The 25,602-nt window shown below is 35.6% G+C and overlaps 1 protein-coding gene across 1 annotated transcript in view; it reads right to left on the minus strand.

Moving 5' to 3' along the window:
- Positions 1 to 17,539, minus strand: part of LOC121319912 (semaphorin-3A) — a 129,566-nt gene extending 112,027 nt beyond the window's left edge. The window contains exon 1 of the mRNA XM_041257869.1: positions 17,245 to 17,539. The gene's annotated coding sequence lies outside the window, so the exon portion shown is untranslated. The remainder of the gene's footprint in view (positions 1 to 17,244) is intronic.
- Between the last annotated feature and the right edge of the window lie 8,063 nt (positions 17,540 to 25,602).

A 25,602-nucleotide genomic window follows, 5' to 3' on the forward strand; every position in this document is an offset into this window, starting at 1 on the left:
CAAAGGGATTATCACTGTTAATTTTCTTGTAGATTTCTGACCACGCTTCGCTTTTCTTGCGATTTGTTACTGCGTCGCTAAATTTGTTGTGGAGGATATCTTTTTTTTAATGCTATCAGCACAGCTAATCAAAAAATCTCTTGCCCTGTGAAATGTGGCTTCCCTTTTTCTGTCAGTGAGTGCTATGAAGATGGTTCTTTTTCTAAGTGAGCTGTGGGCAAGGAGGAATCGATTGATGCTGGTTTCAAGACTATCGGAATCTGGTAGTGTTTATGTTAGTCAGGCTTTTACCCATTCCCATCAGGGTGATAATCGCTTTATAATCTTAAAATCTAATTATAAAACAATGTGTTATCAATAGAAAATATTGAATTATTTGACATTACTGCATTACAACATATTGTACATATATTTATAGTACCTTTTTAGATACAATTATATTTCTTACTTTATAATCCTAGTGAAGGAGCCAAGCTGTCATTTTCCCAGCAGCAACGAGCAACTTTCACATGAGCAAGAGACAGAATGCGCAAAGACAGAATGCAGATAAGTTAAGACCCCCCAGAAAATTGCAGTGTGAATTAGACTTAAGAACTGATCATAAAGTCAGCAGAAGTAACTTAAGTTCTTTTTTTGGTCTTAGACTTAAGTCAGCTTTGTGAATATGGCCCCTGTTCTAGAAACTATAATGGAAATTTGAGAAAGCAGTGAAGCAACAATGGAACCAATCACACATACAACAGCATTAGCAGCAGTCCTTGCACTAAATAGAACCGAGTGGACACAGTATGCTCGGCTTTTGGTTGCACATGGATGCTTTCTTTCTTTATGCTTTCTGGACTCTATTTACACATTGTTTTTTCTATTAACAAAATACTATGCACATCCTCTCTACACAAAGCCATGGAAACTCCCTGTTACACCATCATGAAACAACAACAACAACAGTCCATTCTTTATATAGGTAACGTGATTCCATACGTTTCTCTACCTCTTAGGTTGGAGGGTTAGACACGGGGATTCGAACTCTAAATATTGCAGCGCCATAAGCACTATCAGGTGTTTGCATTCCCCCTTAGTATAAATGGAATGCACTCCTTTATTTTACCTGCTCCAAAAGCATAATGTACTTAGCAACTGACAGTGGTGTAACAGTACCATCTTTGTTTAAGTTAAAGTGAATGATTTTGGACTGTAGAGCTGTACATCTCTACAAACAGTATGTGTTTGTGCTTTTCACTAAATCTGCATCCCTAATATCTACAAATAAAAGCCCTGGCACCAGCCTACTTTAGTCAAAATTGTACAGTGTAAGTGAAAATAAGCGGGAACCCTGTTTTCTGGGAATTTCTAAATATTAGCTAAATGACTTCCCTTTTCTGATTGGCTTTTTTCCACTGCATTGAGTCTTGTGGTATAATGCACTCCCATTATGAACACTGCTGAACCCTTCATGTTTGACAATGTAAAGGGATATGAAGAGAAAACAACACTTGTGTATGGGATGGATCTTTTGTATAGGGGTTAAGTCTCATGCTTGGGAACTGCAAGGTTGTAGATTCACAGCGTGTGTCCATTTTTTATTGGCGCTATGTCTCTCAGTTATCTGGCTGCAGCTAATAGCCAAAGCGGAGATGGGAGGATCGAACCTTCATTGAAATGAGTTAAAGAGATATTAGCTGTAAAAAAAAAAAGAATTGTTTGCATCCACAGTTTTGTAAAGTGGTTACGCTTGCATGTGATCGGTGTGTTGTGGAACATTTATTGCAACTGACAATAACTAACACAGCTAACTGTGTGACCAAGCTGTACACAGAAATGGTAAAACTGCGCTATACAAAAAAGAGTGCATTTTATTGAAATGTTTCAAAACTGAAAATGCATCACTCATGTATGTAAGGACCTCCCATTTCTTTAAATTAAATTACATTACATTAACAGAATCAGGCTGTGAATTAAAACAGTATATCTGCACAATTCTGAATTACAGTTTGCCTGTGCAAGTAATCACTGAAACCCATCTATACATAGCGATTATATGACAATGGCTGAAATACCTCTCTGTAGAAGATATGGGCTAGGCTGATAGGTTTGCTTGCAAAGTGGAACTCCTCCTAATACACCCTGAGTTTTAGAAACATACTGTAACATTTTCAGACTATAAATGGGTCACTAGGTGGAGGTCTAATAAAACTAAATTAAACAATTGCATAGCCCAAATGCTTATATAACCACAATTGCATGTTTGTAAAATTATAATTCATATTTTTCTACAAGTAAAAAATGTTCTCACTTGTTTTAAAGAAAAAAAAAATCGTCATTAAAAACACTAACATTTAGAAGCAGCAGCTGCAAAGAACAATGGATAGACTGCTTTTTGTAGGTATTAAAATCACTTTGAAGCAATGTAAAAATGACAAAGCAAAACCTTCATTACCTCCCCAATAGCATTTTATAATTAGTGTTTTCAATCAAATTAAACCAATCATTTTCAAGCAGACTGCACTAGGAATGTATTCAGCAGCTGAGGCACTCAAAAAAGCTTTTCTCCCAAAGACATTTCTGATCTGTCATAAACCACAGTGGCTTTCAAAATAACAATGCCACAGTGTCATTTTAGACGGCTACAGTATGTAAAACATAACTGTCATTCACATGCAAACCATTCTAAATCATTTTTACTTTTTATCTAAAATGAAGGTTTTTTTTCTGATAAGCATGAATATGTGTATGTGCAACATTGTGTACTATAAAGTTATATGACATTGCAATAATAAAACAACATGTACTGTGGCTGTAATCGATGCCTAATGCTAGAGACCTCAATGTCTGAAATGAGGGTATATTGCAGGGGTAGCCAATCTTACTGACCTTACGAACCACATACCAGATTTTCTATATGGTCGAGAGTTGCAAGACAAATACTGTAAAACATGAAATATTTGTGAGCAAGACATTTTAAATACTAGCAACATTGTTGTGCAGTACAGCAGGTCTTGAAATTAACTTTTCCATGCACTAGCTCATGGATGGAAAAATCCACCGTCCACACAGACATTTTACCATTCTGGGGGATGACGACGACAAAAGAAAATACAAAAACAACCAGCATTTATGAGCAGTCTCAGCAGGGTCTGATGCAAGTTGCCTCATGAGGGAAGATAAAGCTTCTGAGATCTGTAGGGCATCTGCCCTCTCCACAGACTGCATGCCCACAAACTGCAGCATCACCAGCCCTTTCTGGCAGAATCATACATATACTAGCTCCTCTTTACGACAGCGATATCGCTTAAACCATCTGACATCACTGACATGAACTTTGCACTTATTTTCTCTTGCAGCTGCCTTCTTTCTACCTCAGCTGTATTAAAATTAATTCACCGGTTACACTTTCAGTGAGGTTAAAATACTCACAAGTTGATTGCATTTGTTCAGCAATTGATACCCATGCGTTCTCCTCTTTCATCTGATCTTTATAATCAGCTCTATCGACTGCATATAAACAGAGATAAACACTGAGCAGCTTCTTGACTAGTGTATTTCCATTATTTCTGTTTATTGTATGTATTACGCATTTAAATGTAAATATATCCAGATATTATGAAGCAAAATACAATAACTGATGTGATTTCACCAAAAACACCACAGAAAATAAGGATTTTGTAAGGATTTTTTTTGACAAGCTTTCCTTGAATATCTGAATGCTGGCTTAAAAAAAAAAAACACAAAAAAAAAATAAAACCTTTTTTTTGTATGACTTCTGTATGTATTAAATACTTTTTGAGAGCTTTGTGGATAACACATGCACTGTATTTATTTTGAAAGGGATTACAGTACCTGCTCAGGACGAGGCGTACGATAAAATATCATCATTTTAGACCTGCAATATAGCATTTAAACATGCATTCAATAGTTTAGCGTTAACACTCCAATTTTATAAAAAGTTTCATTCATCTGAATAAGGACGTTTGGCACGAGCGATATTACAGGCTTGCCGTACAAAACTCGCTTGAGTCGTTAAATCAGCTTCTTTACTGAACACCGAAAGGAGCATCTGCCTTCTGATCCAGGAGGATAAATGAAAACGTGTTGTGATTTGTTTCATAATGACATTTGAGGTTGCTCACCTTATACAGATTGCACTGCAGGGGCCCCTGGTCCTGGAGAACCCCAATCCAGCAGGTTTTCTAGGTCTTTACATCATCAATGGCTAAAGATCTGGAACACCTGTTAATCCTGACTAATTAAGCCAATAATTTGTGCAATTAAGTAGAGCTCTACTGAAACGAAAACCAGACGACCCAGTAGCTCTACAGGACCAGGATTAGAGACCCCTGGACTACAGTGTGATGATTTGCTGCAGGTGAGACACAGGTTTACCACTGTTTTCAGTGAAATCAAACTCTTTCGCCCAGTCTTGTTTCTGTTTTGGTTATGTTTATTATTCTTTCTTCCACTCATTCAAGCCACAGTGTGTGTGTAATCCAGCAATTCACCAGATTAACTGCCCAAGTGCTGCATGCAGCTCATGAGCTGCAGTTTGGCCATCATATATTGTCTCAGTGAGTAATATCCTGGTTTGAATAGGACATTAATGAAATAACAAAGTATCCACACAAGTTAAGTCATCCAGACATTACATAAATCATTTGTCAATTATCATAGAAGCTCAAAACATCTACTTTCTAACAAATAAACTGAAAAAATAAGTACTACTTAAAACTCCATATTTTTCTATGTGATTAAATTTAACAGGTCTTGACATGTATTTAAAAAGCATCCATTTTATAGTCACAAGGTATAAAACTGAACTATTAGGAAAGGTCCAAGGCCCAAATACAAGCTGGTCATCTTGGGATAGTGGATAAGCCTGTTACAAAAATTGACAAAGGTTAGCCACCCACTGAGGAGATTTAGATTAGGAGTCAGGACTACTATCAAGTGCCTGCAGTCTTATTAGGCTTCAAAGATGTGTGAAAAGGCCTAACTGTCATTAGAGCTAGCTATGTGCAGTGGAGCATAAACTTTTCCAGCTACATCTCACTGATCACCTAATCTTTAAAGAAATAATGAAAACAAGTAGTGGCACTCGGAAGACATTGGTAACTTACTGTTTTGTGAAGCTTTCAAACAACAAAGTTCAATTGAGGATGCCTTGGTAAAAAAAAAATTCTGTGGGTAAATTAAGGAAAATCCTCTTCAACTGAACTCTAGGGCAACTGAACTGAACTGAATTGAATCCCCCATTTGTCACAGTGATTTTTTGATACATTTACGTTCATGCATTACTGCTGTTTCAGAGTTTTACTGTGTAGTTGCACCAGCATCTCAGTTACTGCCACGGATGATGTTCAAATGCATGTAAAGCAAATAGAACTTATTTCTTCCTAAACTCACATGTATTTGGCTTTCCAAACAAAAATATTTTTTTGGAGTGTAAGCTAAAATGTTAGCTTAACCATAACTTAACTTGAAATAGTGTAATAAAAATGTCAGCATGTTTCAAGTCAACCCTGAAAAATATATGTCCCTTTTTTACACAAATAGAATGCAGTGAATTGTGTGGTAAAGCAGATTATTTTCTGGCCTGGCATAGGCAGTTAACAATGTTTCTACCTGTTTGAGGTCCTCTCATAAATGTACTGTTTAACGGTCAGCAAACATTTGCACCATTTCTCATTCCCATCCGAAGCACCCACTGCCTCATATTGCCTGCTCACTCACCACACTGACAGCAATTCACACAAGCAAGCTAAGCATTTCGGAAGAAAACCTTTCTGACTGTCCTTTAAAATGGAAGACTGGTAAATCACCATAACAATGCCTACAATTTAAAGGAGACACATCTTCATAACAAGCAGTGTGGTTTCCTCAGTAATCTCCATGATCTCAGCTATTTTTCTATGTACTTTTATTCCAAAGCTTTAGATTTTAATCAACACCCACTGCCTTAGGAATATCCTGTTGTGAATTGTATATTATTGTACTGTACTCCTAATTCACACAACTTTGGAAGGATTTCACAGCATTAACAACAAATAAACTCAACACTCTGATGTCCTCGAATTATCTACTTGTAGTTTTTTCCCTCTGGCACCTACAGTACATGTGTTTTTAACTGGTTTCCAAGCAAACACCCTTTGTCTCACATTTCCCACACTGGACAGCTAGGAGACATGTATGCAATTTTAAACCTTGCTGTCACATAATTTAAAATGACTGAGGACCATGGCTTTTGACATTTCTCATGCTTAGTTCAAGAAGAATGACTGCCTTGTTTTCTACATTTCCCTCTAAGCTATCAGGCTATCCTGATATATTGCCAAGCGTGCCATGGTATAGTTATATATATATATATATATATTAACTCACAATGATATCCATTGAATTACAGTGTTCACCTACTTTAATTGAAACATTGGGACAGGTTTTCTTTTTTGACCACAGGATATGTCCTGCAATACCTAGAATATAGTCTTTAAATTCCCAATGAAAATAGAATAGCCTTTGAGAAAAATTACTTAACAGTGAATATCATTGTCTTTTAACCTGTAAACTCACTTTAATGTGGACTACTTTTTATTGTATTTTGTAATGTAAATAAATTATTATAGTCAAAAATAATCACTGAGACCTGAGGAAATACCAACAAGATTAGTAAAGTTAAAAGAGCTGCAGTATTTAATTCTGCCATTGCTATCAATAAAAAGACACCTAAAACAACCAAAAGCTCTTGATTTTTGGTTCTTTATCTACTATAGTATAGTTATACATAGAATAATATAGAATATGTATATAATATTGTATGTATAAATATTGTTCAACAACATAAACTATAGACTACTCTAAGGAAATATATACATCTGCACTAACTGGGAAAGACACATTTGACTAATACTTAACCTCACACCACAACACCCCCTGCAGAGCGACTTCTTTAGCCTGCTATATTAGGAATATGCTGCATCTCTATTGGAACTGAAATAACAGGCTCAAGACCTCTCAAATGCTTAGGGGCAAAATACAAGTGCTCAGAGATGTTAAGATAAGAGCAGCAACACAAATCATGTACATGATCCTGTCCGTTCTTTTTTTCTCAAAATGTCTGGACATCTCAGAGGCTTTGGGGAGTGAGTAAACACGTAACTGATCACTGCATCACCAAGATATGCTATAGCCAAGGGATTATCATATACGGTTAAAATCAGGCTAGTATTGAGTAAAAATAGTAGACTTATTGCATGTAAAAGGCAGGCAAGTTGTGATGTAACAAAAAGAATGCACTAAACATTCTATGGTGAACATGTTTAGTTTCTGATGCAAGCTGTTATGTAAGGTGAAATAAACAGCATTGTATGTTGACCTTTATGAATGGAGGGTAGTTCACCCTTATTATATAAAGACTGATAGACTAAAACAAAATCAATATTTATTTCAGAGTAAAGGCAGCTTTCCTATGGCATACCATTATATTAGATGAGACAGGAAGCAGATCAAAGACGGATTTCAAACTGCTTCTGGCTCAAGTTAAAACATACACTGGATCTTTCCCCTACAATTTCAGCATTTTTTTTAAATCAAAACAATAAAACAAGGAGAGTTGCAAATTCATTAGTAGGTCCTAAGGATGCAATGCAATTATTGCAATATGGAAAAACAAATACTGGAAAAAGACCCGCTATCTGCAGTTTTATTAAGTGAAGTCTCTTTGAATTTCATATTTTGTGCAGGTCTAACCATGCCAAGTCAGATACATGAGAACAGAGATTTCCTCTTTTCCTAGGAGCTAATTTTCAAATTATTTGCAGGCTCTCTAATGTCGGATTCTGATACCTGCATGAAAATGCCTCTCAATTTCTGCCACCTCTGGTTTCATGCAATCTCCAGTTACTGTGCTCCTTACACTGCACACAATCTAGCCCAGTCTGAATAGATTCCCCAAGTAAAGTATTGTAGGTGTGCCTATACAACCTTTCCACGGGCTTACGGGTCTAGAGTGAAGACAACAATTCATAGTTCAAAAGGCTTAATAAGCTTTCAATTTGTACTTGCAAAGTCTACTTTAACAACCTGTGACTGACATTCTGTGCCTCTGATGAACTCTGCTGATCTCATATTTCTAAAATGTTTCCAGCTTTTATCAGTGTGCCTTTTTACAAAATAAAAAGTAAATTTTAGTGAAATAAAACAGCTGTCCTGTACTGGATTCATGGCAGATCAAGGGTGCATGTATTTTCCTGGCAAATGCTGACGGGAACCATCTGTGTGGCTGAGATGATGTCTTAGAAGGCACCTTTGGCTGCATGCATTTCTCTCTGCTACAGTAAAATAAAACACACAGCCAGAAACAGCAGCACATTAAAAGGTAAATTATTTTAAAAAGTTAAGGGCGTCATGGAGAAACTGCTTTGTAATCGTGTTCTTAGGTATGGTCTGTGCATATATTGTAATTCCACTAGGAGTCTATTATTAATACTCTTTAATGTTCTTAGAACCACCATTATGATGTACACCAAATGGCTACCGTACATTTCCTGCCCTTAATGTAGATATTGACACTTTGGATTTATGTAAAGTAATATCCCACTGTACAGCGCTAATTTATACATGCTTCATAATGTTTTGATGTGGATTACAGCCACTTCCATATGGTTTAATAAACGACACATCAAGAAATATTTACCAATCATGAATGACTCAGCATCATCATCGTCAAAAGTGTCGGTGTATTTAGTGCATTCCCCATTGCTATTTTCCGGGCTGGAGATCGTTGTAGGTTCCTTAAAATCCAAGATCCGTGGTGGGTTTATCTTTGGCCTGCTGCTCAGTATTTCTGAGAATTCTCTGACAAACTTGAAGGTTTTCACCACAGAGATAACACGGACATAAAGGAGATAGCTGCATCTGCATCCAGCGCTCAAAGGATATCACTGACATTTGCAGAGCTTTTTGAGATGTTATAGTAATAAAATAATGACTTGGATCGCATTGTTGAGGAATTTGGTGATAAAACGAATGATCGGGAGAGTATCTACGTCAATAAAGAGGTATGTGAAAAATACAGTAAACAAGGGGTGGGGCTTGGCTGGAGATGCAGGGCTGTCCTTTTGCGATTAAATACCTTTTAAACCTGATATACTCTGGAAAGAAATATTTAAAACCACGCGTATTAAATTTAATTGTACCTGACATGCCTGACAAGCACTGAATAAATAATTTCTGCATCGTCCCAGCTGCTACATCTTAAAACCGACATTGTTTGAACTTCTACACTCGACCTAGTATAGGAGTGGTTTGAGGTACGTCACCGCATTGATGCGTTAAGGCCAGCCCAGAGTCTGCGTTGGGTTCACACATGCGTTAAGGCCGGCCCTGAGGCGGCATTGGTACTTTAGGCCGCATCAAAAAGTTGGACCAAATTTCACTTGGGCCAGGGCCGACTTTTCATTTTTCGAGCATTCTCACATGAGATAAGGCCTGGGCCGGCCTAATCTGCAAGTGTGAATGGGGTGAATGTCGTTAAGCTCAGACAAGTTGCTTTGTGTTTTCATGGCCATCATACTTTTGATTGAATGTCAACACAGGTCCAATAATTTGTTGTGATGAATGTGCAAGTTTATTTACATATTTATGGAACGCCTGCTGGTGGGTTCCTGTAATTTGCTGTTGAATGATGAGTTCACACGGATGGACTGTGGGATTTACAAAAGAGGATATTTTAAGATATGGCTTTCTGCATATGTCTGTGGCTTTGCGTAATTATTTGATGCTGACAAGTTGCGGGTAACAGGCAATCAATATGTAACAGAAACAATATATCATGAGGTGGTTTGAAACCACCTCATGATTTCTACACCAATAATATAGATTTTTCTTCCTTTAGGGAGTTTCAAATAAGTATGTTTTGGGGAAGTGCAATATATAATACATAATCCTGTGGTGTGGGGGGGTGGGGCTGAATTATGATCTATTTGTACATTTTTTTGCTCTTTCCCATGTAGAGCGAGCGGGCGGGAGGTCAAGTATGGGGTGCCATGTGTAAAAAAAAATGCATTAATATTTCAACATGTCTTTTTTTCCAGATTTAACTTTTTCCTGCAGATTTATAAATGTAGTGAAAATAGATAAATATTTTTTAAAAATGTGTACATTCAGATATAATTTATTTTTAAAAAAAATATTATATTAACTTTTCAACATTGTAAATATGCTAAATCTATATATCTATATATATATATATATATACATATTATATAATATATAGATATATAATATATATATATATATATTACAACTTATTTTGAGAATCAAGATGTAAACGTGTTTTAAACCTAAAAAATTGAATTTATAACTTGATTAAATCTCTTAAGATTTAACATTTAGCTAAATAGTTAATAGGTCAGCTAAATCTGGAGTTTATAAACAAATGAGCTTGCTAAATATTTTAAGATTTATAAATTAGATCTGAATGTTAAATATAATAAAATCAGTAGCAAAAAAATAAAATTCAAAGAAAAGCAAAAAATTGAGAATATAGTAAATAATTACACGTAAGAGCTGGTTTGACTAAGACCAGTTTATGTTATTAAAAAAAAATAAAAATCTTAGTAAAGATACTAGTAATACGAGCACATAGTAAGAGTGATAAATGGATGAGAATGATTTCAAATAAAAGCATTTACATATGTCACTTATTATTTTGTATAAGTGCTTGTGTTATTAATCTCTTCCACAAATGTATCTTTTAAGACTGTAAAACTAGATACAGAAGTATATAGGAAAAATATCATTCACCATGTGTTATAATAATTATAATACAGCAGTTTTGATTTCAGTGTATTAAATTGTCTTAAAGTACCAGTGTTCTGCAGTACAGTACAATGCCTAACACATTCAGTATCACGTTTAGGCTTGCTGTGCAGTTAAACTGATTAAGTAGAAATTATAAAATTGTTATTCATTTTCAGAAAGCAAAAAAGTACTGGGTAATTCTGATATGCATTTTTATACTTGCAGCAAATTGACTCATTTTTTACCCTGCTGAATAATTCCAACACGTTACAAAAATTGCTTTCTGTCCAGAAGACTAATTATTCTCTGTCAAAAGAGAATTGCATTGGAATTGCATTTTAATTAATTCACACACTGTACGAAGGGAAATCAACTTGCACAAAAATCAATAGCTCTATTCTCTATTGAACCTGGAAAACCCCATGCTTTTTAATTAAATCCTCAAATCGTGTTTCTCTTAAATGGATATGCAGCTTTTATGTGGTCCTGGTAATCCCAGTGGTATTTTTTTTAAATGTACTGTATTTCAGATGTTGGCTTATAGGCTTAGTGTTTCTGAAGGCTGTAAAAATCTGAATTTTTTGCTGGAGGCCAAACAGCAAAGGCAAATAAATATTTTACTCTGTGTGCAGTACTTTTAACCTCCGCCCAAATGCCGTTTTGTTTTACTAATGCTTTAAAAACCAAATCAAAAGTGGTAATTACACCTGTTTTGAGGTTTTCAATTGAAAGCTGTGATCTTGTGCCTTGCATGAGAAATCTTTCATTTGCAAAGGCTGTGATTCTTTATTATTTTTAAGTGAGGTTAAATATTATTATTTTGTCTGCAAGAAGAAGAAAAAAACACATGTATATGTGACTCAGGGTCATTAAATTCAAATAAACAGCTTTAAAAACACATTCAGTAATTAAAGTAGCCTGACCAACACTAGTGCTGCCAGAGAGGACATGGGCCCACCCATATAATGAGGATGCCATAACATACCACAGGTTGCGCATGGATGGTTACTAATTCAAATATAAAACTAAAAAGCTGCAAAAACAATCAAAAGAGGTTGGTGTTTGCTATGGAACATGTCAGTAATTTTATGATACTACTTTTTCTATTGTAGCAGTTTTGCAATAAAATCAGAAAATTATGGTATGATACTATTGATGTATTTCTTAGTTAGTTGTTAGTTAGTTTTAAGAGTGATTGCCCTCCAACTGCACATATTGGTTTGTGAACAGAGCACCTCAGAGTCTTCAATGCTTTTAACAATGTGTTATTATTTGTTTATTAAGCAGATGCCTTTATCCAAGGCAAGGGTGTGTGAACTATGCATCAGCTGTATAGTCACTTACAACAACATCTCACCCAAAAGACAGAGCACAAGGAGGTTAAGTGACTTGCTCAAGGTCATACAGCGAGTCAGTAATTGAGCCGAGATTTGAACCAGGGCACCTCCTAGTTACAAGCCCTTTTCTTTAACCATTGGATCACACAGCCTTCTTAGTTTCTTAGGAACATTCACAACCAAGTTAAAAACAACAATATTAATAAAATAATACAAATATCAATACTGTAGGTATTTCTATGTTGCCAGGCGCATCTATATTTTATTAGTGTTACTACATCACAAGGTATTTTCTTTTGACTGCCTTGCCAAACCTGGAGCTGCTGCAAGTGGATAACTACATTACTTGCCAAAGCACAAAGCCTCCACCCCCACTTCCTATATAGGTTTCATTTTACTGCCTTTGAGATCCGCCATTAGGGTAGACTGGATTTTCTAAACTTGCATGAGATATAAATAGCTTAGATGTATGAAATGCCAACAAACCTGTTTTCTAATTATTAAATCATCCAACTGATCCCTCAATAAAGCTTTTTTTTTTACAACTAAGTTTAAGGCATATCTGCAGGGAGAGGTTTAAAGCCCATACTATGTATATTGGTGTGTAATACACACACGCACGCACACACACACATATATATATATATATATATATATATATATATATATATATATATACACACATACACAAATACTGTGGGCTAATGGATAAATACAGTATGATGACTACATTTCAGTAACTTTTTTAGAGAAGTCTGAAAACAATGAAAAAGCAAAAAGACAAATATCCGACTGTTTGAGCATAATGTTTTCTTCACAGTAATAAAACTGCATCTTTGTGGAGCACAGAGGTAAGCACAGTGTACTGTATGTAAATTAAATCTTATTAATACCACATGGTTTCTTTTACATACTCCTTCGAATGACCCAACAGATCAACAGAACCAGTGTAAAGCCAAACAGGGATAATCTTAAATAAATATCTGTAGGAAGGTATGAATACAGCGCACAGTATGTAATTTACAAAGCAGAAACAATGCCTTAAATCCTGTATCTTACAGTTATTACACTATGGGCTGTATTTTGATCACAGTGCAAATGCAAGTGCAATGGTGCTTGCCCCCAATTCTGTGGTGCATAAATGGAGAGAAGACATAAAATAAAAACACTGTGACATGTCCTGTGCCATTATATAGTGCCTGCCCCATCACTACTGGTCGGCATACATTTTGTGGTGTGGTATCATTAACATATTCACCAAAGCCAGTGGCGATGCGTGGGGGGGGGAGTGCCACGCCTGGTCACGTGCCCACCCAAAATTTCTGCCACTACAGGAAAAAAAAAAGTGCTGAAAAGATTTTTTTTTTTGGTCTCCTCAATATGCTTCAATCAGTACCGCTTTCAATTAGTATACATGAACCGCCACTCACAACTGACCAATGACGTGCTTGCTGTCTGCCAAATTTCTATTTGTGATTGGGCTATTTACTGTCATTCGTGAGAGGTTCAACCTTGAACTCTTCTGATTGCACAATGCACACAGCTTTTACACTTTACAGTCCAAAAGGACGCGCAACGTGACATAACACTGAGTGAGAGACATGAAGTACGGCCTGACAACGGTAGGGGAAAGGAAAACATAATTTAAAAATAGCTATTTGTTTTGGTCATCCTAATTTCTTTAAACGGCAGAAAACTGTTGATGAACTGTCTGAAGACAACAAGCTAGCAGCTACCACTAGCAGTCCTGCGCCAGTCAAACAGTAATTAAATTAGTCAGGATTTGTGAGTTTAAATAAGTGGTTTGCTTTGCTTTGAATACAAAATGTTAGTTAACAAAAATGAACAACCATAACTACGAATTAAATTATATATTGTTATTTTTATTTATTATGATAATGTGAAATTGAAATCTGATGAGCATGTTAAAAGTTCGAGTCCTTTGCTGTGTATTTCCTTTTTTGTTTTTAATTGGAAGTATTCTAAACTGAATCTTTTTTTATTTTTTTTTAACTATTTTGCACAACAGTGTATTTGGTTATTGGATCTTCTGTTAAAAAAAAAAAAAAAAAAAAGATTGTTCTTTATTTTTCGAAAAATAAAACGTCAATGCATGAATAAGAAATCAGGTTGCCAATTGCACCACTGTGATTACTCACCTTAAAAAAGTTACCGTTTCCACCCCCTCCTGAAAAAAAAAATCCTGGTATGCCACTGCTGTCAGGGTTTATTTAAAAATAAAAATATATATTTTTATGTTTTTCATAAGTGGGTAGAGAGTATGTAAGTGCAGTTTATTTCAAACTTTCAAACCTTAATAACATAAACAAATAGTGTCTAAGACCCTTGTTTCTTGTGTGAGACTCACTTTTTCAGTCAGTGAAAATATGTGCTAAAAACAGAGTGAATTTAATGTAGCCCTTTTAAAATGGCAAAAAGACAGCTAGGTTTGGAGTTTTTCTACAACAAAAAATGCTAAACCACCAACGCCAGAAATATCAACAGAAACCGAATCTGACTCTTGTGTTGTTCAGAATGTTATTAACAACACGAGAGTGTGACAATACATCCATTTCAAATGCTCAGGTTAGTGCAGATGCAGCTATCGATAAGAGACCCTTGCCAGTAAAGTGTTGTTTGCAGCTCTCTTGATTGTGACAATCTGGTATAGACTGTTTGAGATGAAAGATCTGGTAATGTTAGAAAGCTAGGTTAATGTTTACATAAAAATGGTTAAAATCAGGCATTGGGTTTGAGCACGGTTGCCCCACTAGTTTTTCAAGTCACAAGTTGCCACTGACCGAAACGGTTCTGATGACAGCGCAATGGGGTCCTGTGACAGAGATTGAGTGATTCTTGATGTTAGATCTCCCTCCCGACCTGCGAGGGCGCTGTGTAAAGGGAACAGAGTACCCTGGACTAAATGGCATAACAGTTTATTCCCAGGGTTAGGTGGATGTCGACCATCTAGAAAGGGGGCATAGCTACAGTACACAGACTCAATGACCTGGATGGGAAACGACTTGGCATCCGCAGATTTGAGGAGCGAATGCACTCGTTGACCAAGGGGTCATGGGTGACGTTATAAAAAGGGGACGTAGTGATGTGATCTGTTCCTTTGTGAATGGTTATATTAAATGGCCAGAAGGAGAACATGTGTTGTGAAACGTGAGTGTTTTTTTTGTTTTTGTTTGTCGTTAATAATACTTTGTAATTATCTTGACGGCTAACAACGATCCACTAAACCCAGATTAACAACACTGCACTTTCTGTTCATTAATAGATTACAAAAGAAACAACATAGTTAGGCTAAATTGGTTTATTGACACAAAAGTATAGTATATAAAGAAAATATTTTATGAAGTTTAGAACAGTATGTGGACCTAGTTAGCACATACAAGGACAGGCCATTGGGAGAGAATATAGAAACCACACATTATAACACTGAATCAAAAACCAGAAGTAGTGGATGAATGTAAATAGATATTAATATAGCAATCTCCTGTGTCGTGAATCGTGGTTTACGCATTCTCTCGGCGAGTGACCTACCACTTGCAGTTCTGACTTGTGCTGGTCTTGCTCTGTGCTACTGTCGAGTGACATGATCACCACTTCTACATTCAAAATCGTCGGAGCCTTGCAGTGTTGCAAGAGCACGCTGTCTCTTAAAGGGATTGTTGCCTGGCCCTGATTGGATAGCAGATTTCCAACCTACTCAGCATTGATTGGCTGGGCACTGTCACTGTGGCACTAAAAACGATTGCGCTAAGTTTTCAATTTCATCAGAATCACACTTTTGGAGAAGCCACTCCCTGCGGGGCACATGCAATTGACTTTAACTACTGAGTTTGCATTTGCCTTATTTCATCAGAATAGGGCCCTAAATGTGTTTGTAAAATTGTAAGAAGTCGTCTCACATAAACATCAAACAAATACTAATTCTGCATACAACACAAATTTTTGTCATATACGTTTAGGTCTGAAACATCTACTGAAAAATATCTAGCATTATGACACCTTTCTTGGAGATCATGTCAAGGTGGGTCGATGGTATAAAATATGAATTAGAAGGTACCAACTCTGTTTGAAATAATGTAGCATACAGATTACATAACCCTGTTTACACATTACTATATTGCGTAGGTGAAATGTAATATTTACTAAACAATATAAAGCATGTACAAACCAGAAACATACACAAAAACTAGGTGTTGACATTACTATACACACATTTTAGTAAATGTAGTCTTTGAAGACTGCAAAGGAATTACCTGCTACATGGCACATGTTTTTGATATTTTAAAGAGTAATTTGTAGTAACATGTCTTTACCTTTACTATACAATGCAAACAAAAGTTCTGGCCTTGGTAAAATAAAAGAAAAAGCAACTGATGTGGTGAGCTTTAGAAGATCAAGTTCTACTCCAAGGATTTGTAATAACACTCCATTTTAAACTAAGGATCGTTTTTAAAGCCCTCCATGCAAGTCTGAAAGATCAAACATCTCTGTTAGAAACAGTGCACATCTGGTTCAAATATTTCTACACTTGTAGACAACAAAAAGCTCAGTTTTGCTGACAATGACTGCCTGTAAATTAACTTACACTGAAAATAAATAAACAACCAAATGGGTTTTAACGATGCATAACCTCAAGTTCACATGCATTATTCTAATACTTAAAGCAATACATTAAATCACATTATTTGATCAATGTAATAGCAGCTCATTGTTCTAGTAGGCTTGATTTTATAACTGCAGTTTGACTAAATACTTCCTGGCATTACTTTTCAAACTAAGAATTGAAAACTGTTTATTGAACTGTGAAAATGATCAATCAAACATTACTAACACGTACTCTAAAGGCATATATGCGTACATGAAATACAGTTTTAGTGTACAAGTATGTTTTTTGATGCATGTTACCAACAAAAAACATATTTCTTGTGCAGTTCTATTTAAACAGTAGTTTGCATTTAGTTCTACTTGCAGAGGCACAGTAACTATTCCACATCCCTTAACACATGATGCACACACACAGTATAACAGGAACCTAATACAAAGCTTCGATATAAACACTGCTAATTCATTCCAAAGAAAAGAGACATTTTCCACTTACCGTGTGCTGCAGAGATTCCTGGGTTTAATGCTGCCGTAGGGATTTTGTTACTGCCCAGGATATTTCTTATCCAGTCCAAGCTAAGTTGTTTTCTACTGGAATTTAAAACAAAAAGACAGCTAAAGTGAACTGATAGGATTGCTCATTCTTGTTTTTTTTTCTTTTTTTATGACCTGGGCAGCCCACGTTGCTGCTTGTATTTAAACACCATTAAAATAAACCGCTTCACTCTAATACAAGAGCAACATCAAATACCCTTGCGGCTCTACCATATCACCTACACCTGGGTGAATCTGTCTAGCGCCATCCTCTCTATTAAAAGGTCCATTCTCCTTGGTGCTTGGGAATAAGACACCGCCTTGCTGTTTTCTGCACTTGTTTCCTATTAAAATCTTAGAGTGGATTGTGAGAAGGTAGTCTGGTTAGCAGATGTGTGAGGCAGTCCCAGCGGAGCAGGGGATTGTAGAGATTGGGTGTGCTAGGGCACAAACAACATCGACATGGGCGGTGATACAAACGCCAGTCCCTGAGTGTGCACTGCAAGAAATGGGGCAGATAATATTACCTGCGGAAATTATTAGTGGTAGAATTGCACTGTGCATACCATATTCAGAATTCTGAAAAGTTATATTTTTCATTATACAAATTGTGAGTGGTATTTACACTGGTTAGGCAGTCCCTGCAAAGTAAATAAAAGGCAAGCTTTTTTGCCTTAATAATATTTTGTACAGCGCACATTACTGAGAATACTGGTAAGATTTCAGGTTTAGTGGTATAGTGAATAGCTATTAGTAACCACACTTCAGCAAGGGATCCAGTAAGTACATGACAGTGGCATAGTTCATTTGATGTTTTGTGTGCAATTTGATCTAAAATTGCTTGGGTTAAACTAGATTCATTCATAAGGAGTTATTTTTTGCAATAAAAAGTATCAGTACTTTGAAATGGACATTAGCTTTTTACAGAAATTGTGTGTAAACCAACCAAAGCAACAAATGCCAGTTCTCTCAACATCATTGTGAAAAAATTACTGAGGTAAAATCACAATGAGAGTACTTACAGCATTTGCAATATGTTCCACAACATCTGTTTTTACTTTTTAGGTTTAGTGTATCACAAGTGCATGGTTGTCGCATAGAATCTAGACATGACTTTGGTTTGTGGATACAGGAAATCCAGTACATTTCTAAACCCACATTGATTAAAGCATGATCCTAAATTAAAGCATAGTTAATTTAGGATCAGTTTATTATACATGTAGAAATGTTACTGTATGTTTATGATGAGTATTAACAATACAATGAAACATATTGTAATAACACATTACTAATGTAAAGCTCCATCTCATGTTATAAATTGTAAGGTTTCTTATTAATGCCTTGATTACATTTTCTTATAACACTCTTGTATTGATACCTCATGTATTTGTTATTAATAGCCCATTGGTGTTTCAAACATGTTATAACACTTGTATCTGTGCATAAGTAATTGTCTACAACGGGCCCCTAAATGTAAGTGTTGGCTAAATTGACAATTTGGTGTATACCTCCTGGCCTTCTCCACAGTACCGATCTTGATTAAAGAAATGGCAGACAACATTTATTTATTTATTTATTTATTTGTTTATTTATTTTTAATGGGACTTTTAAAATCGTTAATAGATTCAGTATATGCAGCGTTGGGCAGAATGTTAATAACTATTTATTTTCAGGTGTTCTGTGCCCCACTTTAAGGAAAACTACCCCATAAAGGTATCATAGATCTGAACATGTATACATATGATGTCAAGAGGGCCTGGAAGTCAGCCTCCTGTAGAAGGCTGATCCTTGACCTTCAGGATGCAATCAGGAGCTCAGCTTGCTTCCCTTCAGACATCACAGTCCTTTACAGTTGTGCAACAGTGAAGAATTGCAGGGTTTTTCACTTGTCATTGGTTACTTGGTTGTGTCAGAAATGGAACTGAGGAAAAAAAAAAGTTTAACAGTTTATCCTTTCACATATTTACCAAAAACATATGGAGGCCACACAGTGAAGAAAGGAATCTGGTTTTAAAATTTTTCCAGATCCTGGTAGTTGACTTAAACAGTGTGATCAGCTAGACTGAAACTCTACACGGCTACCATAACTATGCTTTAATCAATGTGGGGTTCTAGCCACAAACCAAAGTCATGTATAGATTTTACAACACAATAATTTAGTAAAGTCTCACTGACTTCCCTTCTAAGGTGTTATATTTGAAATAACTCAATGTGACAGAGCAGAGGCTACTCACAAACTGGCGACCAAATACACTGCAAGCATGTGTCTTTACCACTATGCAAAAGAGCCAGACTTGTGGTTAAAGAGTTCTTAATCTCATCTTAACTCATTGATGGGGTCAAAATCCATAACGGCAGTGCATCACACAGCACTGTCTGTTACATCAACATCTGTTGTAGACTAAAACAATGCTATTGTAAGGCAATATGTGTTTTTATTAGGGCTGTCACTTGATTAAAATGTTTGATCGGTTAATTTATGGACATTAGTTAATCGGTAGATTAATCAGTGCACAATTTAATGATCTTATAGCAGCTGCCCTGCGTAGCATTTTTTTTTTTTTTTTAAAGCACAATGGGAATTTGGTCTTTTTAAAAGCATTTTTATTATTATTTTTATTTTAGTAAATGTAAAATGTTACCTTTCTGTCCTATTACCCTATTAAAACAGATTTAGGGACCTGATAATTCAGTCACGCAAGCCCCAAGGGCCAGAGCAGCAGAGTTATGCGCGTACTGTTTAACTTTGGGGTAACCCCTAAGCAGCAAAATTATTATCAATGCACAAACACAGAAACAAAAAATTCTCTGAGGTTTATAACTAAATCAACAGTTTATGTTGGTCAGGACACATGCACAATGCTGGATTTTACTACAGCGTTCACCTCAGCTCTGGTTACGTATATACATCAGTAGCACACTATCAGCAATTCTTGTACAAAACAGGACAACATTTATGATTTTAACACAACGTCAACCTCTTTTATACAAGCTTAAAAACACAGCGTCCTACCACTTCCAGGGAGAGAGAGTTTGCTTCAAATCATCACTTCCCTAAATAGCAGCACGCATTTCTCTCTCTACCCAGAATGCACTTATAGTGCACGGATAAATTGTAAATAAAAAAAAAAGAAAAATTTGCAATCTACTCTTTAATTGATTAACGGTCTGATTAATCTATTAATTGGAACAGCCCAAGTTTTTATTAAACAGTATTGATAGAAAACACAACATATAATCATTATGCATTTGATGTTTAAGTAAATACTAGCAATAAAAGGAAGATGTAAATATATTCATATTGAATAATGCATTGTTTTATAACGTCATGGTGATTCTCCCTGAACCTATATACTGAAAATAATTTGAAGATATTGGTGAATGCTTACTGTACATTCAGTGTTGCATTTCAGCTGGTTTAGATTTTTTTATCTTCCCCCAAAGCAGTCAACCTCTCACCCTGTCTAGCATAATCAAGGTCCAAAAAACTCCCTGGATTCCGTGGGTGACCTCAAATCTTAGTCAGTATTTAAATTGAATTTCAGTCCATACAGGCATAATATAGTTTCCCTAAAAATGTATTTTAATTAGGGGTGGACAATGATGTGAAAGTTGTATATCAATACGGTGCACGTATTTCGTTATCGATATCGATAATATTGAAGTCTTCTAAAACATAGAGTAATATAATAGCACAATTGCAATATAAAACATATATACATATAGAGGTTAACAGACATTTATATACTTCACTGCGCACAGGCTACTAGCTAATCTGGAAGTAATTTAATCTTCTCTGTGTATATGCTGACACGACACCTCAAAAAGTATTAATGTCATGCTGGAATATTTTTGAGATGTGTTTTCATGTTTTAAAAGAACATCTCATTTATAATACCAAAAGTTCACATTTTAAAAATGCATTAATAAATAGTGTAAGTAACCACATGGACAAAATGCAATGAATCACTGATGCATGCGCAAATCTCCAAATACTATTTTATGTGTGTATCCCTTTAAAAAAGACGATCCTGTTTCTTAATTAGTTGATGAGCACACTTTTTGAAAACAGGATATAGTTTCTGGTAAGGGATTGATTGGCTGGTGAAAGGAAACAGGTGACAAATTAACTATCAAGGGCATTTTTATGTATCAAGTTTATACATAATTTATTTACACGTATGCATTCTTTGAATTAATATAAGAAAATAAATAAATAAAAAGAACCTTCCTTTTAAAATCGGGTTATAAGTATTTACAGGGATGTAAGGGCTAAATAAATGTCAGACGAAGCATTGTGCTTATTAGGGATGTTTGCTTTTTTAACTCCATCCACAGTAATTTCTGAATGTTTTCATTTCAAATGATGAAAAATTGAACGTGTTTTTGTGGTACGACAATTTTGTTTGGCATAATTATTTACATATGGTTTTCTCATTCGAAAATACACCCAAATGTGGCTTTGCTTTGTTCCTTTTTTATAGATGCCATTTTATTAAAAAATATATAACCATAAAAAAAAAAAAAAAAAAACACATGTCATTAACTTCATTACACCATGGAATTGATACCATACCACACCTAATAGAGCAGAAAAACAGAGTGCACCAATGAAGTGCCAGAATGACCAAGAATAAAACCTGCCCAAGTGTCAATCTTTCTGTTACACCAATCAGAAAAGCTATTTGGAGGCAATTACCAAACCCTTTTTATAATATCCGACTTTACTTGTACCACCACAGCAGGCAGATATGCGGCGGACTGCTGTATATGACGATAAATTATTAAAATGAATACATAAAAAAAAAATGTTCATTTGGTGAAATGTGTCATGACCGACTATACGTCTAGCATATTATTCAACGTTTAACCAGTCCTTTGGAGTTTACACGTTTAAATGTTTAAAATTCCAATCCCTAAAAGACAGTACATTCAATGAAAATAAATGTAAAAAATAATAATAATTGTAAAACATGCCAATACTTTATGTTCCACCTACTGGCACAGCAGCTACTTTTAGACATTATTTTGGATTTTGCAGACTACAAAGGTTCATAACTAGAAGCGTGTTTTTAAAGCATGTATAGTTAGGTTTTCTTAGTATTTGCCAAAAATGGAGCCTACTTTGGAAAATGAGCACTTGGAGCTTCTCATTCCCTGTTACTTTCCATAACTGGTCAAAACAAACATATTACCTATATTTTAATGTTGTCTACAAAACACTATCCTGCCATAGCAAGCATTATTGCATCTGGCCTATCACAAAGCTGTAAGTCAACTTTACTGTTGTTTTCCCCTTAAATTACTTAAGGAGTAAGTAGCAGGGTTCCGAAATATATAGCGTCATACATCCCCACGTGTTGCTACATCTATTTAAATAACATACCTGTAATTTTTCTTTCAAGGCAATGGTCTTTCCTGTAGCGATGTATGGATGTGAAAGTTGGACAATCAAGAAAAATGATCATCGAAAAATTGACTCCTTCGAACTCTGGTGTTGGTGGCGGCTTTTGTGCATTCCCTGGAATGCCAGAAGAACAAATTAATCAATTCTAGACCAAATCAAGCCAGAACAGTCACTGGGATCATTTATGACCAAATTGAAGCTTGCATATTTCGGACACATAATGAGGAGAGAGGACTCCCTGGAAAAAAAGTTATGCTTGGAATGATGGAAGGAAAACGGAAAAGAGGAAGACCAAGATCAAGGTGGTTGGATGCTGTCAAGAACGATACGAACATGAGTTTCCAAGACCTAAAGAATGCCATCAATGACCGAGACCATTGGAGGAACTTTGTCCATCGGATCACCAAGAGTCGGATACGACTGAATGGATAAAACCACTTTTTTTTTTTCTTTTCATTGTTAACATCCTGACAACTTTTTACACTTATAACTTTAAATTATTTTCAAAATGACTGCTCTAGTGCATCGGGGTTTGAGATCTGTCCTCTCTAAATTACTGCAGGAAGATTAAAAGTGATTACAAAGGAAAATGAAAATAATAATAAAAAAAAACATATTAAGTGCTCTGGCTTTTCTGTGCTGTACCACATCATGGATTGTTATTGCTGTGTTACCTGTTTGACACTGTGGGCAATAATCCTTACACTATCAGTGCACTAGAGCAGACATTTTGAAGAGCTTTCAAACAGATTTTAAAGTTATAAGTGTAAAAAGTTGTCAGGATGTTAACAGTGAAAAGAACAATTACAGGTGAGTTATTTGCACAGTTGTAGCAACATGTGGGGATGTGTAACGCTGCATTTAAACAGCTGTACCAACACGTGTGGATGTGTAATGCTATATTTTTCAGAACTCTGCAACTTACACTTGAACTTTTATAGTACATGTCTCTTTAAGAGAATGGGTATCATTTACAGTAACAGGAATGATAGTAAGGGACCATTGCATAGACAACTTTAGCTTTACTTAGCTGTGCCATAAATTGTGAGAATAACCTGATTTCTTGTTTACAGGCTGAACAAACATTTAAAAAAAAAAAAAAAAAAAAAAACAAAATAACCCCCAGTAACCTTTAAAAAAAAAAAAAAAAAAAAAAGCCTGCAAAAAACCCTTTAGCAGTTTTTCAGTCATTTGCAACCTGCTTGGTTTGCAAACCCACAAGACATTTTTCTTGTAATACAGTAAATTCTTGGGATTAACACTTTGTTAATGATACAGGAACATGGAATGGCCACTGCCAGGAAAGCGCGTGTCGTTGGTGTAGATCTGGAAGGAAATTGAGCTATCAGTAGATTACAGAAAAACAAACACAGCTTATGCCAAGGGTCAGTTGTGGGTGAGCAATAAAAACAAGGTTCACTTTCTGTAAGCACACTGGAGCACACAGCAGGGACCAAAACCACACTCGGCAGCACACAGCTCTATTTAGTAATTACTGCGTCCTACTTATTGCATACAATTATCTGGTATCCTTTACATGTTTAAACAGACAACAGTAATTTCAAACCAATGTTGTCAGTAAGGAAGTAATTATTCTTTTTATAATTTTCCAGATAATTACGTTTATTTATTGTGCTTTATTCTTGTTATGAAAAGGAAACTCACAGAATTTCACTTTGACACTCGCTCTCTCTATTATCTAAGAAATTCCAATAAACATAATCAGCATTAAAAACATCAACTTTTTTTTATTAAAAATAAAAAATACAATACTGGAATTGTTTAACACTGTAATTCCATCTTTCAAGCACACATTTCATTGACCAGCATTATGTAGGGTTACCATACGTCCGTTTTTTCCCAGACATGTCCTCTTTTTTGGCCTTCCGATCTCTGTCCGGGCGGATTTTAGAAAAATGAACGAATGTCCGGGATTTCGTCCCTTTGCTGCTGCTTGCAGAGCTGCAATTCCTGGCGTGTCGTGATAGCGCCACGTCTGCACAGACAACTGTATTGTTCACTGGGGCCGGATGTAGTGGATCCCTGGTTTGATTTTGCTCCTGTGACGTACTGGGTTATACTAAAAGAATCAGGGTTGATCCTCAGCTCAGTTTGAGCCCAAAATCTGAACCTAACTCGATCTTGCTTCAGAGCAGAATCACAATCGGGTCAGAGCTTGATCGAATGTATTTAAATGGAGGAACTACAGTGGCTCGTTCACAGACTGTCGGGAGTGCGTATTTTGTGATTAGCAAAACAAGCCTCTCTGGGTTTATTGCGTTATAGCGTGCTCCGCACTACTTTAGTTTTGCTTCAAATAAATGCACTGTGTAATATAAAATATAGTAAAATGAAACAGGATAAAACAGCCTTTATTTTTTGTAAGCACTTAGTAAATATTTTTGCAACACAGCCACCAAATAACAACAAACATAAATCACTTGTTTGGTACAACTATAATATAACACACGTTGTTAAACGAACCATACATGAATTTGTCAAAACATGTAACTAATTAAAAAAAATATCTGACTTCATGTTTTTTTTTTAATCTCTGTTTTTTGGCCATCACTAGAACAAAAAAATTAAAAAAAAAAACATTATAAATGTTTATATATTATATTCATATTTTATACTCTTGTAAGTCGCCTTGGATAAAGGCACCTGCTAAATAAATAAATAAACAGAAATTAGTGCATTCAGTTGCCCTACACAAATAAATCAAAGAGATTTGCATAACAAAATCACTACCGGTACATATTGTGCTGACAAACTGCACTTTTACCAGCGGAGGTATGAGACCTTCCAATTTTCATGTTAGAATCTGCTCTTTATTATCCCTGAACGCTAAAGCGAGTGTGGCATAATGTAGATTTTAATGGGAGGTATGAGAATTCCCCTTCAAATATATTT

Source organism: Polyodon spathula, chromosome 8 (assembly GCF_017654505.1).
Source record: "Polyodon spathula isolate WHYD16114869_AA chromosome 8, ASM1765450v1, whole genome shotgun sequence".
Classification (NCBI taxonomy): Eukaryota; Metazoa; Chordata; class Actinopteri; order Acipenseriformes; family Polyodontidae; genus Polyodon; species Polyodon spathula.